Source organism: Hibiscus syriacus, unplaced genomic scaffold (genome assembly GCF_006381635.1).
Source record: "Hibiscus syriacus cultivar Baekdansim isolate YM2019G1 unplaced genomic scaffold, ASM638163v2 tig00113726_pilon, whole genome shotgun sequence".
NCBI classification, from domain to species: Eukaryota; Viridiplantae; Streptophyta; class Magnoliopsida; order Malvales; family Malvaceae; genus Hibiscus; species Hibiscus syriacus.
Genome location: NW_024063472.1, coordinates 1,514,165 through 1,529,160, shown reverse-complemented (window position 1 = coordinate 1,529,160; position 14,996 = coordinate 1,514,165). Strand labels below are relative to the sequence as shown.

Sequence of the window (14,996 nt, the reverse complement as noted above, 5' to 3'; positions counted from 1 at the left end):
GATCGAATCAGATTTTTTTAAAAAATATTTGAGTTCAAATTGAGTCGGATTAGATGTTATTAGAAGTTATATTAGGGTTGGGTCTGAATTTATGGTGAAAAATATCCGACCTGAATTTTTATTTTTTATATTTAGGGATGATTACTCTAATGCCCTCTATATATTAATTTTTTTCAATTAAATCTCAATTTTATGAATAAAAATATTTTTAATAAATATATTATTTTGAGTTGTGTTTAAAATTTATCTCAAAAAATCGAATCATGATCAATTCAGATAAAAAATATATGATTTTGGATTTGATCAAATAAAAATATATAATCTTTGAATTGAATCAAATTTATCGAAAACCGATCTAAACTCGATCCGTAGAGGCTACCCACCGGCCGTACTCATTAATGAGAACGGGGATATATGTTTGGTAAGAGTGTGACACCCACACTCAACCTATAACCTATAAAATATTGTAGCCTTAAAATTTATGTAATTAAAATCATCGAATGATTTTAATAATAAAAATATATTTTTTTAATTTTAAGTTGGAGTTGTTACGTATATAAGATATGTTATTAATAATTAAACATATTTTAAATAAATATTACATAATAATCATCGTAAATTATTTAAAATGTTATATAATTTTATCAAATAGATTTTAATTTCATTAGTATTTATTATTACAACATATAAAAGGTATAATGCTATTGATTTAAAATTTTAATATCTTTGCACAAATTAAATTGTCTCAATGATTAAAAAACTAATTGTTATTCTTAGAGGTTTTAAGTTTGAGCATGAATAACTATAGTAAGGGTGATTGAGTGTTTATTGTTAAACAATTAAGACTTGAGATTATCTAAAATATATACTACTTTTTAATCACATTAGCTAAATAAAAAATTAATATCTTTTAATTTATAAAATGTGATCATTTATGTTCTATCATTAACAATAATTCTAAAACTAAAACTTAGTTCCTGAGAAACAAATCTACTGTCACTTCTTTCCTTTAACATTTTCTAATATGATTATCATATTTCAATTATTTTCAATAAACTTTTTTCCCCATTCTCTTGACCTTTTTTTCGATTCAGTCATTTTCATATATACAATAATTTAAATATGATAGCCATCCTCTAATGACCATACCGACTTCGTGAAGCAAATGTGAAATGATTAAACCATTTTAATACACTTGTGTAAAGGTTAGCAAACAGAATATGAACCAACTCAAATTTTGTAAAATTTTCTTATTAATTGCCCATAGAGATAATCGACACACTTGCTTTAAACCACAAAATAATATACAGCTATACAACTCTATGACAAAATATAATAACTCCAAAATTGGTAAGCACATTGTTTATTTATGAACACTTCCTACTGATTCCCTAGAAAGAAAAAGAGAAGAAGAAGAAGAAAATTTCAAACAATCAAGGTTAAGAGAGATCGATATGGAACTGATGATGGTTAACGATGAACAATACCTAGGGCAAGGCCGACGCCGAAGGTATTCTATCAACAGTGAGAATGTCCAAGTCGAAGCCGTAAGGTGTGTCAAAAGAAGGCGAAGAGATCCAGTAGCATTGATCGATATCGACAATCAAGACAGTCATCGGCGACAATATGATCAAGGCAATGCAGCTGCTAGTGCCGCCACTGTGAAAAGAAGTTCAAGGTTCCGTGGTGTCAGCAGGCATCGATGGACCAGTCGATATGAAGCCCATTTGTGGGATAAGCTCTCTTGGAATGTTACACAGAAGAAGAAAGGCAAACAAGGTAATTAAACTGTGGTTTCTATATCTCCGTTGTATCATTATTATGAATTGAGGCTACTTACATGTTCTTCCTTTCATTTCTGTGGTGGAATCGGCACTTTGGGATCGATCCATGTAGTTTATCTTGGTGAGTACATATCACTAGACTGCTACTTCAAGTTTCAAATATCATATTGTTTTACTAAATAAAAAATAAAACATTCTCTTGCTTTTCTTTTCAGGAGCTTAAGATGATGAAGAAGCAGCTGCAAGAGCTTATGATTTAGCTGCACTTAAGTATTGGGGGACTTCCACTTTCACCAATTTTCCTGTATGTATAGTTTATATATCTCATTCTTAACAACATTTACTTCATATTAAATAAAATTAGTAAATAAACAACTAATCTAGTTCACTTAATGATGTCTCCAGATATCAGGTTATGAAAAGGAGATTGAAATAATGCAAACCCTCACAAAAGAGGAGTACTTGGCCTCTTTAAGAAGGTGAGAGTAAGACTTTATCCATCAACCACAAATTAGTTATTTTATTCACTTTAATTTTACTGAATGAAATCAACTGTTACAGAAAGAGCAGTGGATTTTCAAGAGGTGTATCCAAGTACAGGGGAGTAGCAAGGTACTTTTCTTCTCAATCTGGTCATCAATGTCTGCTTTTTTAGGTTTTATTTTCAATGCCAACTGAAGATTTCTTTGAATAACAACATGCAGGCACCACAACAATGGAAGATGGGAAGCAAGAATAGGGAGAGTCTTTGGAAACAAATATTTCTACCTTGGCACTTACAGTAAGCTTCATATCCATGTCTCATATCGGACATATTCTTATGCGACACTCATACTCGAATCGAAATAATTAAACGAATTTCCGTCGTTTGCAGGCACCCAAGAAGAGGCTGCTAGAGCTAACGACATCGCAGCAATTGAATATAGAGGGATGAATGCAGTGACCAACTTTGATTTAAGTAACTACATCAGATGGTTAAAGCCTAATGAATCACTGCCAATAGCGGCAGAACCTGAGCCAGTAATGCTGCCAAGCCAATGCAGTACCCCAAGGGTAGAATATAAGCCCTCCTTCAACCACTTATTTGCTGCAGATTACTTGAACTCTTCACCAAATAAAGAATTTCTTGAAAGCAGCAGAATCCATGTAATGAACTCAAACAACAAGTGTTCATCAACTACTGCGCTGGGTTTGCTCCTTCGATCTTCCTTGTTTAGAGAACTGGTTGAAAAGAATATTGCAAACATGGCTGAAGCTGAAAGTGGTAGTACAGATGAAGACGATGAACACAAGAACAAAGAATTAGCAGGCACTGATGATGAGCTTTCTAGGCTGTTTTATGATGGAATTGCTACTGAATTGCAAGTGTAGAATATGCATCTATAATCTTGTATTACAAGGATTTGGGGTGTGAGAGTCTCGCATATAAATATAATATACTCGATATGATATGATTTTGATCAGATATATATTAAAAAATTTGAAGTTTGTCTATGTATTTAATTTTTCTTAAGTACCATATTCTTACGAGGGAATTAGAATGATAGGGAAATAGGTATAACTAGCTTGGGATATCTTGTAAATCTGCAGAATTGTGAATTAATTGTAATTAGATAAAATTATAGATGGGTTTGTTGGAGTGTTAATGTTTGCTATTAGTTAATTGGGGTTAGGGCTTAAAGGAACTGGTTAAATTGGGAGAAGAGGAACGATCCGCTGTCGATCGAGAAGAGGTAGGAGTATCAGGTGAAACCCCAAGATGATGAAGATTCTCACGTGGAACGTGAGAGGCTTGGGGGTTGATGCAAAAATTTCAGCATTCCGTAAATTAGTGAGAAGCCAAGAGGTAGAGATGTTACTACTGCAAGAAATAAAAAGGATCTGCCTAGAAGGGAAAGCAATTAAAAATTCTGGTATGATGACATTTTCAATTTTGTGGAATCCTCTCTAGTCGGGAGGTTTGGGGGTATCGCTGTAGTTTGGGACAAAACAATCTTTAGTGTTGAGTCTTCAAGTTCAAAATTAAGCTATATCTATGTGAAAGGAAAATGGTTGAAACTGGGAGTACATGCGAGGATAGTTTACGTTTGTGCACCTGGAAGATTGGCAGATCAAGTGGAACTCTAGAATGAGTTATCAGCATTGAGGGGTGCGGATCCTTACTTCTAGTTAGTGGGAGGAGACTTCAACATGGTTACGAGTAGGAGGAAACGAAGTGGGCGTGAGGGTAAACTGTCCGGTTGTGATCTTCAATGCCTTTTTCTCGAATTGCAGATTGGTAGACTAGGACATAAAAAATGTAGATTGAGGTGTGGGAAACCTTAAGGCTTCAAGAGGACTTGTGGAGATAGAAAGCTCGCGCCAAGTGGTCGAATATGGGAGACTCAAATACACAATTTTTACCACAGACCAGTCAAAATTCGAGCAAAGTGTTGCTCAATTTATGAATTGAAATTTGGAGATACATAGGTTTACGAACCAAGTCAACTTAAATGGAGAATTTTCAAACATTTAAGAGAGGTGCCAAATGGGTCATTCAGATTGGGTTTGGGTTGACTCATTCTGGGTCTAGATTATATTCGGTTTAATTTTATTTAAGTTGGATCGGGTCTAATTCGGATTTAGTTTGGATATATGGTAAATCGGGGTTGGGTCGGGTAGCGGGTCAGTCAATTTTTGGATGGGTCAATTTTCGGGTTGGGTGACTAACGGATCAATTGTTTTTCGGTTTAGATTAATATTAGATTGGTTGATTTCTGGGTTGGTTTAATATCGGATCAATTAGATTTTAGGTCGAGTCAATATCGAATCGGTTGATTTTCGGATCGGGTCAATATCGAATCAATTGATTTTCGATTTAGGTCAACATTTGGATCATGTCAATTCGAATTGAATTTGTTATGAGTCTAATCAAGTACATATAGAATTATTGACATATTATTGCAAAAATATATCTGATTGTTTGTTAATCTTATCATTTAAGCTTAATTTGGTTACAAGTATAATCAAATATATATATAGATTTTCGGTTTGGGTTACTTTCGGATCGGATTAAATTTGATTAGAGTTACTTTTTTGGTTCAGATCAAATTCAGTTCGAGTTGTTTTCGGTTCGGTTTATTTATGGTTTGGGTTACTTTCTGTTCGTGTTATTTTCGGTTCAGGTTGCTTTCAGTTCGGGTCAATTTCGGTTTGGGTTGTTTTCTATTTGGGTCATAGTGGATATCAATTCTTATTGGGTCAGCTAAATTTTGGATCGAGTATGGTTTGAGTCCAGTATGGTTCAGGTTTCGAATCAAATTTAATCATCGTATTCGGGTAAATATCAGGTATTGAATCGGGTAAATTGGTTTAGGAAATATGGTTCAGGTCAAGTTTGCAAGGTCTATATTTCAGAGATCATTACAGCTGCAAGGGGAGAGATTGGAGAAATGTAATTAACATAGAATTCAAAACAACCTCGATGAAACAGGCTAGAAGGCTTGAAGATCCCTTTACGATAGAGGAAATTAAGGAGACAATTTGGTCCTGTGATAGATCCAAGGCCCTAGGGCTAGATGGTTTTAATTTGGATTTTTCAAGAAATGTTGGACAGAAGTAAAAGGCGATCTGGTTGAAATGGAAGACTTCCATTCCTCAGGGAAACTGGAAACCAAGGTAAATGCGTCATTCAGATTACTCATTCCTAAATGCGACAACGTTGTGAATGTGTCATATTATAGGCCTATTAGCCTGGTGGGATCGATGTGTAAAATCATTGCGAAGGTTCATTCAATGAGAATGAGAAATGTTATGGATAACACCATTAGCGACACCCAATGCGCATTCTTTAAAGTCAGACAAATTTTTGACGGAATCCTTGTTCCGAATGAAATAATCCATACAATCAAATCTGGTGGTTGATTGTCTGTGGGTGTGGTTCTAAAGTTTGATTTACGACAAGGGAATCCGCTTTCACTATTTATGTTTATTATAGTCACAGAGGCCCTGCATCAGCTTCTTGATCAAGTTAAGCGTAATGAAGCCATTACTGCAACTAGAGAAGTGCTTTTGATTAAATCAATTTCTCATCTGCAATTCATCGACGATACAATTCTATTTGTAAAACTAGAAAAAGATGTCTTGATTAACGTCAAAAGAGTATTGTGATGCTTTGAAGACTGCTCTGGTTTAAGTATCAATTTCAAAAAATATGCATTGCTGGGGTAGGTGTAGAGGATGATATGGTTATTCTCTTGGCTAACTGTTGTGGTTGTATGGTGGGAAATATTCCATTTGTTTTTATAGGGATTCCATTTGTTTTTCTAGGGATTCCATTAAGAGATGATACATGAAGGATGTCAACATGGGAACCGATAATAGAAAGGTTTCGAGCCAAAGTCTGGGGGGAAGAACAGAACTTACATTTGCAGGAGAGTTGTTCTTCTAAATGTTGTTTTGTCAACACTTCCTTTGTATTACATGTCTATTTTTCATGTTCCAAAGACTGTGATTAATAAGATCGAATCTATAAAGAGAGACTTCCAATGGGGGAGTTTTGGAGGCAAATTAAAAATGACTCGTGTAAGATGGAGTAAATACTATTTGTCGCACCAAAAAGGTGGTGCAGGGGTGATAAATCGAAATGTGAATAACTGAGCCTTATTGGCAAAGTGGCGGTGGAGGTTTTCCACTGAAGAAAACTCCATTTGGAGAATAGTCATCAATACCAAGTATGGAAGTTACCTAGTTATGATGGTATAACAACGTTGAAGTTGAAGAAATCTTCCTTAGTTTGGCAGGGAATTGTAAAATAAAAATGGTCAATTAAGGAAGTGACCAATTGGATGAACCATGACTGTTTTCGCTACATCGTAGGTGATGGAAAAACAGTTTTGTTCTTATTTGACATTTGGTGTGGTGACAAACCACTTCAATGTGAATTCAATATATTGTTTTAGTTGGCAAAAGGAAAAATGGCTACTATTGTTGAGTTGGTAATAAATAAAGAGCTTAGTGAGATTTTGTAACGTCCCGATTCCCTGGTTAGAAGTTTCAAGCTAACCTGAGAGAGAATTAAATAACCCATTAGGCATGTGATAAGCCTTTGCCCAAGTATAAAAAGGATTGGGCTTGATTTGAGCCCATTAAGGTGTAAAAAGTGTATTTTTGAATTAGGAATAGATGAAGGGAACCAAAGGAGTAATTAACCCTTAAACTATTTTGAAAATTGAATTCTCATTAAAAATGATGATGTATGCATGCCAGACCCCCTATTTTTCTTCATTATTGTTGTCTTCTTTATATTCTTCTTTTTCTCTATTTTTCTCTCTAGTGGAAGCTAACAAAGGAGGCATCTTTATTGTCTATTCTTCCTATAGTCTGAATTTGTGAAGTGAGAGAAGTCGGTTAAGGATCCAAAAGCAAGGGAAAAGAGAAGGTGGTGCTTGGATGAGCCTTGAATTTATAGTTTAGCTTTTAGGCGTAAGGTAACACACTTCTAACATTTATTTACTGCTTGTAGATCAACATTTGTAGCCTTGATGCTTATATGAGTGAATGAGTCATTTGGGTGCATTTGGTGTTCATAACTTGAAAATGGGTAATTGTTGTTGTTCATGCATAAAGTATTGACCTCATGATCCTTTAACTCTAAATAAGCTTTAAACATCGTCTAGGGGTCTTGGGATACTTTAGGAGTGATTTGGGAGTCTTCACTCGAGAGAAACATGGTTCCCTCGACTGAGAGTATCGAAACTGTATGAACAATACTAATATTGTTTGTATCGAATGGGAAAATTCAAAGGTTTTCATGAGAGAAGTATCGATACCCGTTCGAGGAGTATCAATACTAATAAGAAGATATAGATACTCAGAAGTCTAGTATTGATACTCGGGGGGCTTGATTAGATTCTAGTAGGTCATTTTGGTATCGGTACTCATGGGAGTATTGATATCGATGGTAGAGTATCAATACTCCCAATAGGGGTATCGATACAATGATATTTTTTAAAACATCGAATACAATTTCGGTGTTGATACTAATGTGAGTATCGATACTGAGGGGTAGAGTATCGATACTCCCTGGAGGAATATCAAAATTGAGGTTTTTTTTCCAAAACAACGGATGTAACTTTGGTACCAATACTCGGGGAAGTATTGATGCCTTAGGAAGGGATGTACTGATACCCAATAAGGAGTATCAGAACCATTGTGAACATTTGGGCTATAAGCCTAGCTTGAGTTAGACAAATGAAAAAAAGTAGTCTTAGGTTAAGAGGAACCTTTCAATAAGTTTACAAGTTAGAACATTAATGAATTGTGTGATAACATAAGATCATTATGAGGTAAGATTCTATAAGACTTATGCCTTGCTTGATGCTCGAGAAACAATAAGGACACCTGAGTTACTTATCTACAATGTTGGTATAGTTGAGTAAGGGATTATCTGGATATATCCAAACGAGTGCTTGGGCAATTTAAATTCTAGTTAGATACTATGTGACTTGGACACGTTTCGAGTACTCTAGAGGAGTAGACTAGCATGGCACGGTATCGATGCTATGTGACCCGGACCTAGCCTGAGGTATTAAGGATATGCTGATGCTATGTGACTCAGATCTCGCCTAGGGATGTTATAGTAAGCAAATAGAGGTGTAGTTTCTGTGATGCTACATAGCCCTGAGCTACACTATGATGCTTACTTTGGTTGTTGTGTGAATGTATTCAAATGTTCATAATTATACTAGTTGCATGCTTATTTGTTGAATGCATGTAGTATAGTAGGGTTATTTGTGTGGCACTGAGCTTGTAAGCGTCGCGCATGGAATGTGTTTCCATGTGCAAATTCTTAGGTTCTAATTGAGGAGTTCATGGCCAGATTCAGGATTTCTAGACTTGATCATCCTTTAGATTAAGTCTCGAGTATTGTAGTGGGCATGTATTGTCACAGATCCTTTATATAATATTGAGTCGTACACTCTACTTTCAAACTTATGTAATTTAGAGACAACTGTTTGGAGCTCCCCATATTTTTAAACGTATTTATATTTGGTATTTTATTTTGTTTTGAATGTATGGATGTGTTAAATGTTTTAAAAAAATGTTTAGCTACTAAGTGGTTTCGTGTGATATTCTAATCCTCTAAATTTTGGTCGGATAGATTAGCATGTTACAGATTGATTGGAACGACGTTTTCTCTTGAGATTTGCTTAGCAGAGAAAAGATGATGGTGAAAAAATGTCTAAATAGAATCTGGGAGTGAAACTGAATTTGGAAGTTCCAAACATATTTGTCTGGATTCATGATAAGGTGGGTTTCTTCTCAGTGAAAAAATTGTCTCAACTTATCCTTGATGTGGATGTAAGGACCCAAATTTTGATTTTGATAACATTTGGAAGCTGAAATTACCGTCAAAAGTTAAAAGTTTCATTTTAATGTTGAAAATAAATAGAATCCCTAGAAAATTGTTTCTCAAGAATAAAGGCATTGAGCTTGTTTTTTTTAAATCTGCTTCATTTTTTTTAATACTCTAAATTTTAGTACCCTAAAATTTTAGTTAATGACCATAATGAACAAATTAAAAGTTTGGTGACTAAATTATAGACATAGGAAAAGTTTAGTGACTAATGGTAATTTTTTAAAATGATGTATTTTAGTCATGTAAATGAATGGTTTACCCCCAAGAACAATACTTTCGTGTTACCCAATTATTTTTTACAGAAATTGTATTAAACACTATAGAGTGTTAAAGTTTGAGAAAATTCGGATAATCGGATTGAATTGAATATTTGAGATATTTTTATAGATGATAAGGAAAGTTTAATAATCTTATTTTCATGTCTTAAAATGATAAGATTTAATATGAATCACTGGATTCCAGCTGATTTTCCATGTTAAATCTAAATAAACGAATGAAAATGACAAGATTGTAATTTTGAGATTTTTCAAGGGTAAAGATGGTATCTACTAACTCTTTGGATTAGTTATGGCTCTTGAATGAAAATTTTTGACATGTGGAAAAATGATGAGCATTGGATTTCAAAGGACAAATGATCATTTTGTGATAAAATGAATTTTAAATTCATTTTACTAAAAAGATGACAAATGGCCTTAATTAAATTGTTGTGAGTCTCCATAAGGTAAGGAGAAACTTTCCTTATTATTTTTCAAGCCATTTTTTAGGAATCTTGATGAAAGCATGAAATACAAAATTAATCTACACGATATTTTCTATCTTTTGGTACCATTAGTTCATGTTTTCATTCTTAAAACCCTAAGTGCTTGATTAGGGTGGATGAAAGGGATATTAGATTTTAATTTTCTAATACTTGATTATGATGTACTAGATGTTGTTGAATCATTTCCATGCTTGAAAGATGATGAAAACCCATTAGAAATGGTACATGAAGAATTTGGATAATTACATTTTTCATGAACTTGGAAGTTGGATATGGTTCTTGATGTTGGGATAATTTATAATGCTTAGATATGATGTTTGGAACAAGAATTCATGCTTGAATAAAGTTGGAGATCATGTCTAATTTACTTCATAATATTCGTCCATTATGGAAAAATTAGGGAAAATTATGCGATGTTATTTTAGGGTTTGAAATGATGAGTTGATGATTATACAATCTTTAGAATGTTGTTTGGAATAATTTGGAAGCATGTGAAGGTTAAGGGACTAATTAAGCAAGTATATAAATAATGGGTTTGATGAGGAAAATGATTTGAAATTGGTGTAGAATACTTAATAAGATGATGGAATCTTGAATTCAACGTTAAACGACAAATAACCATTTTTTAAATTACAAAATATTGGGATGAATTTTGAAAGAGTTGTTAGAGAATTCTTTATAGTTATACGCCCATGTATGATAAGGTACTAACATGTACTCTGAATTGTATATGTTTTTTTTAAATGATGTGTGTGTATATCCTAATCAAAATTGAGATCAAAGTAAGCTTAAAGCTAAGGAGAAAGTGAAGGAATGAAGCCTATCGTTAATAAAGGTTTGCTAGATAGATATATCAGGTGAGTGTATTCTTATATTATTTTGTTTTATATGATATAATGAAGGCTTGCAATGAACCAACCTTGAATGTTTAGGTAATGAAAATGATATGATTTATATTATGATATTTTCATAATATTTTGTTAAATAAAATCTGAGTGATTTCGGGTATGAATTGTCCATTGCACTATTATATGATATTTTGATATATTTATATCTATGGATAACTTTGATAAATGAATGATGTGTGATTCTGATGAAAATGCCCATTGTATGTACATTGAGAGTCTTTGGTATAGTTGGCATGCCATAGAGGTGGAGTATTAACAGTTGCAATATGTACATAGTAATGTGATTTTGATACTATTGTATGCAGTTGCATTGAGTAAATAATAATGTGAATATAATATTATTGTGCTTTTGGGAATATAAGACATAGTAATTTTATGTTGGTATTATGGTATTCCTGATTATTGGTACATTGATATGTGTTTTATAGTATATATACATCTGTCTGTCAATAAAAGTGCATACTTATACTCGTCTGACTTGCATACCATGCATTCTCATTTATTTACTTTGGGCTATGAATTGATATGAAATTCTAATGTGTAGGTTTGAATGATTTGTTAGAAAATAAATATTTCATTGATTACTTTGAATTGGTATTAAATATTTTATATATACACTGTTGATTTCAGGTTATATTTATCAGAAAAAGACTTTGATATGAGTCAATTTTATATTATCATATGTATTATATGATATTTTTTGTACTATGTTATATGTTTTATTATATATTTTGGTATCATTTACTTTAAAGTTATATAAAATGTCTCACTAAGTGTATACTTAGCGTGTGATGATTTTCACGTGTAAGTAAAAGATATCTGGTGGAGTAAGGAGTACTTTGACAACTACTAGCGACGACTACATCTTCTTTATCAATAATGACATCTTTATGATGTTTTTGATTTTCTAGTTGGCAAGTATATATGTGTGTTAATGGTATTTGGAATGACTATGTTTTTAATGGGTTCATAATGGTTTACTTGGTAGTTTTTAATGAATAGTGTATAGTTATATTGGTTATAAAAATTGATTGCAAGTTAATATTTCGGTAAAACTAGTTTAAACTGACAATTGAATTTTATTTTAAGTAGTTTTACTCATTATATATTATAGTTATAAATTGCTACGTCACTGCTTGAAAATAAATTTTGATTTGAAGGTTAGGAAAGTTGATTTTGGTTTTACATGATTAAACTGCTTAAGGTTTATTGTTTTGAAATGAATCGTTCTAAAGGAACAAAATTTTATTGATTTTTGGTTAGAAATGTTTTATAAGTTTCATGTGATATCTCTGACTCGTATATTGTGACAGATATAGGAAAGGGGTATTACATTTATTGGTATAAGAGCTACATATTTAGTCGATTCTAGGCTTAATCGAGTTTTATTTGAATTGAAAAATGTATACATGCCACTAAGATGTCATTTTTACTATTATGGTGTTCGTATGATAGATGCTACTCCTTACTAATGAAAGTTGATGTTGTGTATATATTAGATGTATGAGACAAAAGGTTTTCTCAAAGCGAGCGAGCATGTGGTTCTAGAAGAAACGGGTAATGGAAGCAATGAGGTCAATAATAATCCTCATGTTTAGTATGATCAGGGTGCGCTCTGGTAAATCAGGGTGTGTTAGTGAAAGATCAAAGGACTTTCTTCTAAACTTTAGATGTGGTCCTTACGAGATTTCAACTATCTTCTGCTCTAGCTCCTCTATTATCAATCGCTAAATAATTGAAAGTTTTGTTGCTCCTGAATTTAAAGGAGATTTTGATAAGGGTACAATTGTTGTTGATCTCTAACTTAATGATGATAAGATTATATTGGATGGATTTCACTGTAGTGACACTAAGAAATTGGATGGAGTTGTGTCATTACTTAGATGACAAGCTCACTTATGGTGGACTAAAGCCATTATGCATGTCCCCTTTGAGAATGTAACCTGACAATTTTTCCAAGAATAATTCAAAAAATAAGTATATTAGAGATCAGTTCATCTGAGAAATGAAACAAGAGTTACTCAATCTAAAGTAAGGTACTCAAATTGTGTACGAGTATGAGTGCGAATTCAACAAGTTGAGCTAATTCGCAACATAACTAATTCTAAATGAAAAGACTTGCCATGAATTGTTTATCGAGGGACTTTGACCAAGGTTGAAGGAAAGGTTGTTGGCTTTCAATCTGTATGCTTTTCAAGAAGTAATAGAGCAAGTGCATTCTGAAAGAATAGCAAAGTAGAATATGCAATCATCCAAGAGGTTTGGGACATTTACAAACCCCTTTTAGTCTAAGCGAGGCAAAGGTTTTCATTATTAGAATAGATTAGAATCAGTTGCATGTGGATTGGTTATCTACCTACCATGACATTGAGGATTTTCACTTAAAAGTGATTGATTATGAAAGAATCAAAAGGTTCTAAGATTATAGTGGTTGGTGAAAAATAAAATCCCTTGTCTAATGTGATTTCGACAGTAACTGCTAAAAAGTTATTGCTACAAGGTTGCCAAACTTACTTAGCTAATGTAGTAGATACTCAAGTCTTAAATATTAAGTTGGAAGATATTCTGACTATATGTGAGTATCTAGATGTGTTTCCGGCTGAATTACTAGGATTACCTTCACATCGAGAGTTAGAATTTAAAATTTAGGTGTTAAAGGGTATTGCACCTATATCTATTGCTCCATATAGAATAGCTCTTATTGAACTCTAAGAGTTAAAGGAACATTTATAAGAACTGCTAGACCGAGTTTTAATAAGACTAAGTGTGTTACCTTGAGGAGCTATAGTATTATTTGTGAGAAAGAAAGACAAGTCTATGTGATTATGTATAAACTATCGACTGTTGAATAAGGTGACAGTGAAGAATAAATATCCTTTACCAAGGATTGATGATATTTTTTATTAGTAAAATAGTGTAGCGGTGTTTTCAAAGATTGATTTTTGATCTGGGTATCATTGGTTGAATATTCAAGAAGAAGATATTTTAAAGACGACTTTTATGAAGCATTATAGCCATTGTAAATTTGTGGTGATGCCGTCTGGATTGACTAATACTCCTACAAAATTTATGAATTTCATGAATAGAGTATTTCAACCATATTTGGACTAATTTGTAGTAGTATTTATTGATGATATTTTGGTTGTTCGGAGTTTCTTAGAACTAGTTGGTTATTATTAGAGTTTCGTAAATAATTTGTTGAGGATTGTCTCTCTACTTACCAAGTTTTTAAGAAAAGATATGTCATTTATTTGAACTGATAAATGTCAAGAAAGTTTTGAGACACTAAGAAAATATTGACATAAACCCTTTGTTAGTATAAGTAGAATTAAGAAAAGAATATGTAATCTATAGTGACATGTCCTATAATGGAATGGATGTGTATTAATGCAAAAAGAAAAAGTTGTGGCCTATGCTTCAAGGTAACTCAAAACACATGAAAGGAATTATCTGAATCATGATCTAGAGTTGGTAGTAGTTGTATTTGTTTTAAAAATATGGCGTCATTATCTATATGCTGAGAGATGCTATATTTACACTGATCAAAAGAGTTTAAAATATATGTTCACTCAAAATAAGCTTAACTTGAGACATAGAAAATGGATAGAACTTCTCAAAGATTATCATGCTATTATTGATTGCCACCTAGGAAAGACTAATGTGGTAGCTGATGCACTGAGTTTGAAGACAATCTCAACTTTAAGAGCTTTGTATGCGCAAATGTCAATGAAAGAGAATGGTTTATTGGTTCCAAAAATTAAGTTGAAACGTATTCTACTAGATCAAATTAAAGATCTTCAAAGGAATGATGAAAATTGTTTGTCAAGGACAAATCAAGTTGAAAAATTAGATACTAAAGACTTCAAAGTTAAGTTTGATGGATGGTTATATTATCAATGAAGAGTTTATATATCAAATAATGAGTTTGTTTTTAATTTCTTAACTTGCAAACAAGTTAAAGTAGAACAATAAGTGCCCTCAGGATTATTGGAACCGATCTCTATTCCTTGATGGAAATAAGAAAGAGTTACAATGGATTTTGTGATGGGATTACCTTTAACACACAATAAAGAGGATTCAATTTGGGTGATTGTAGATAGACTAACCAAGTCAACACACTCCATTCTAGTTCGAATTGCTTATTC

General features: G+C 32.8%; 1 pseudogene; it reads left to right on the top strand.

Annotated features, from left to right (window-relative positions):
• Positions 1 to 1,422: 1,422 nt before the first annotated feature.
• Positions 1,423 to 3,155, top strand: LOC120187815 (annotated as a pseudogene).
• Positions 3,156 to 14,996: the final 11,841 nt, after the last annotated feature.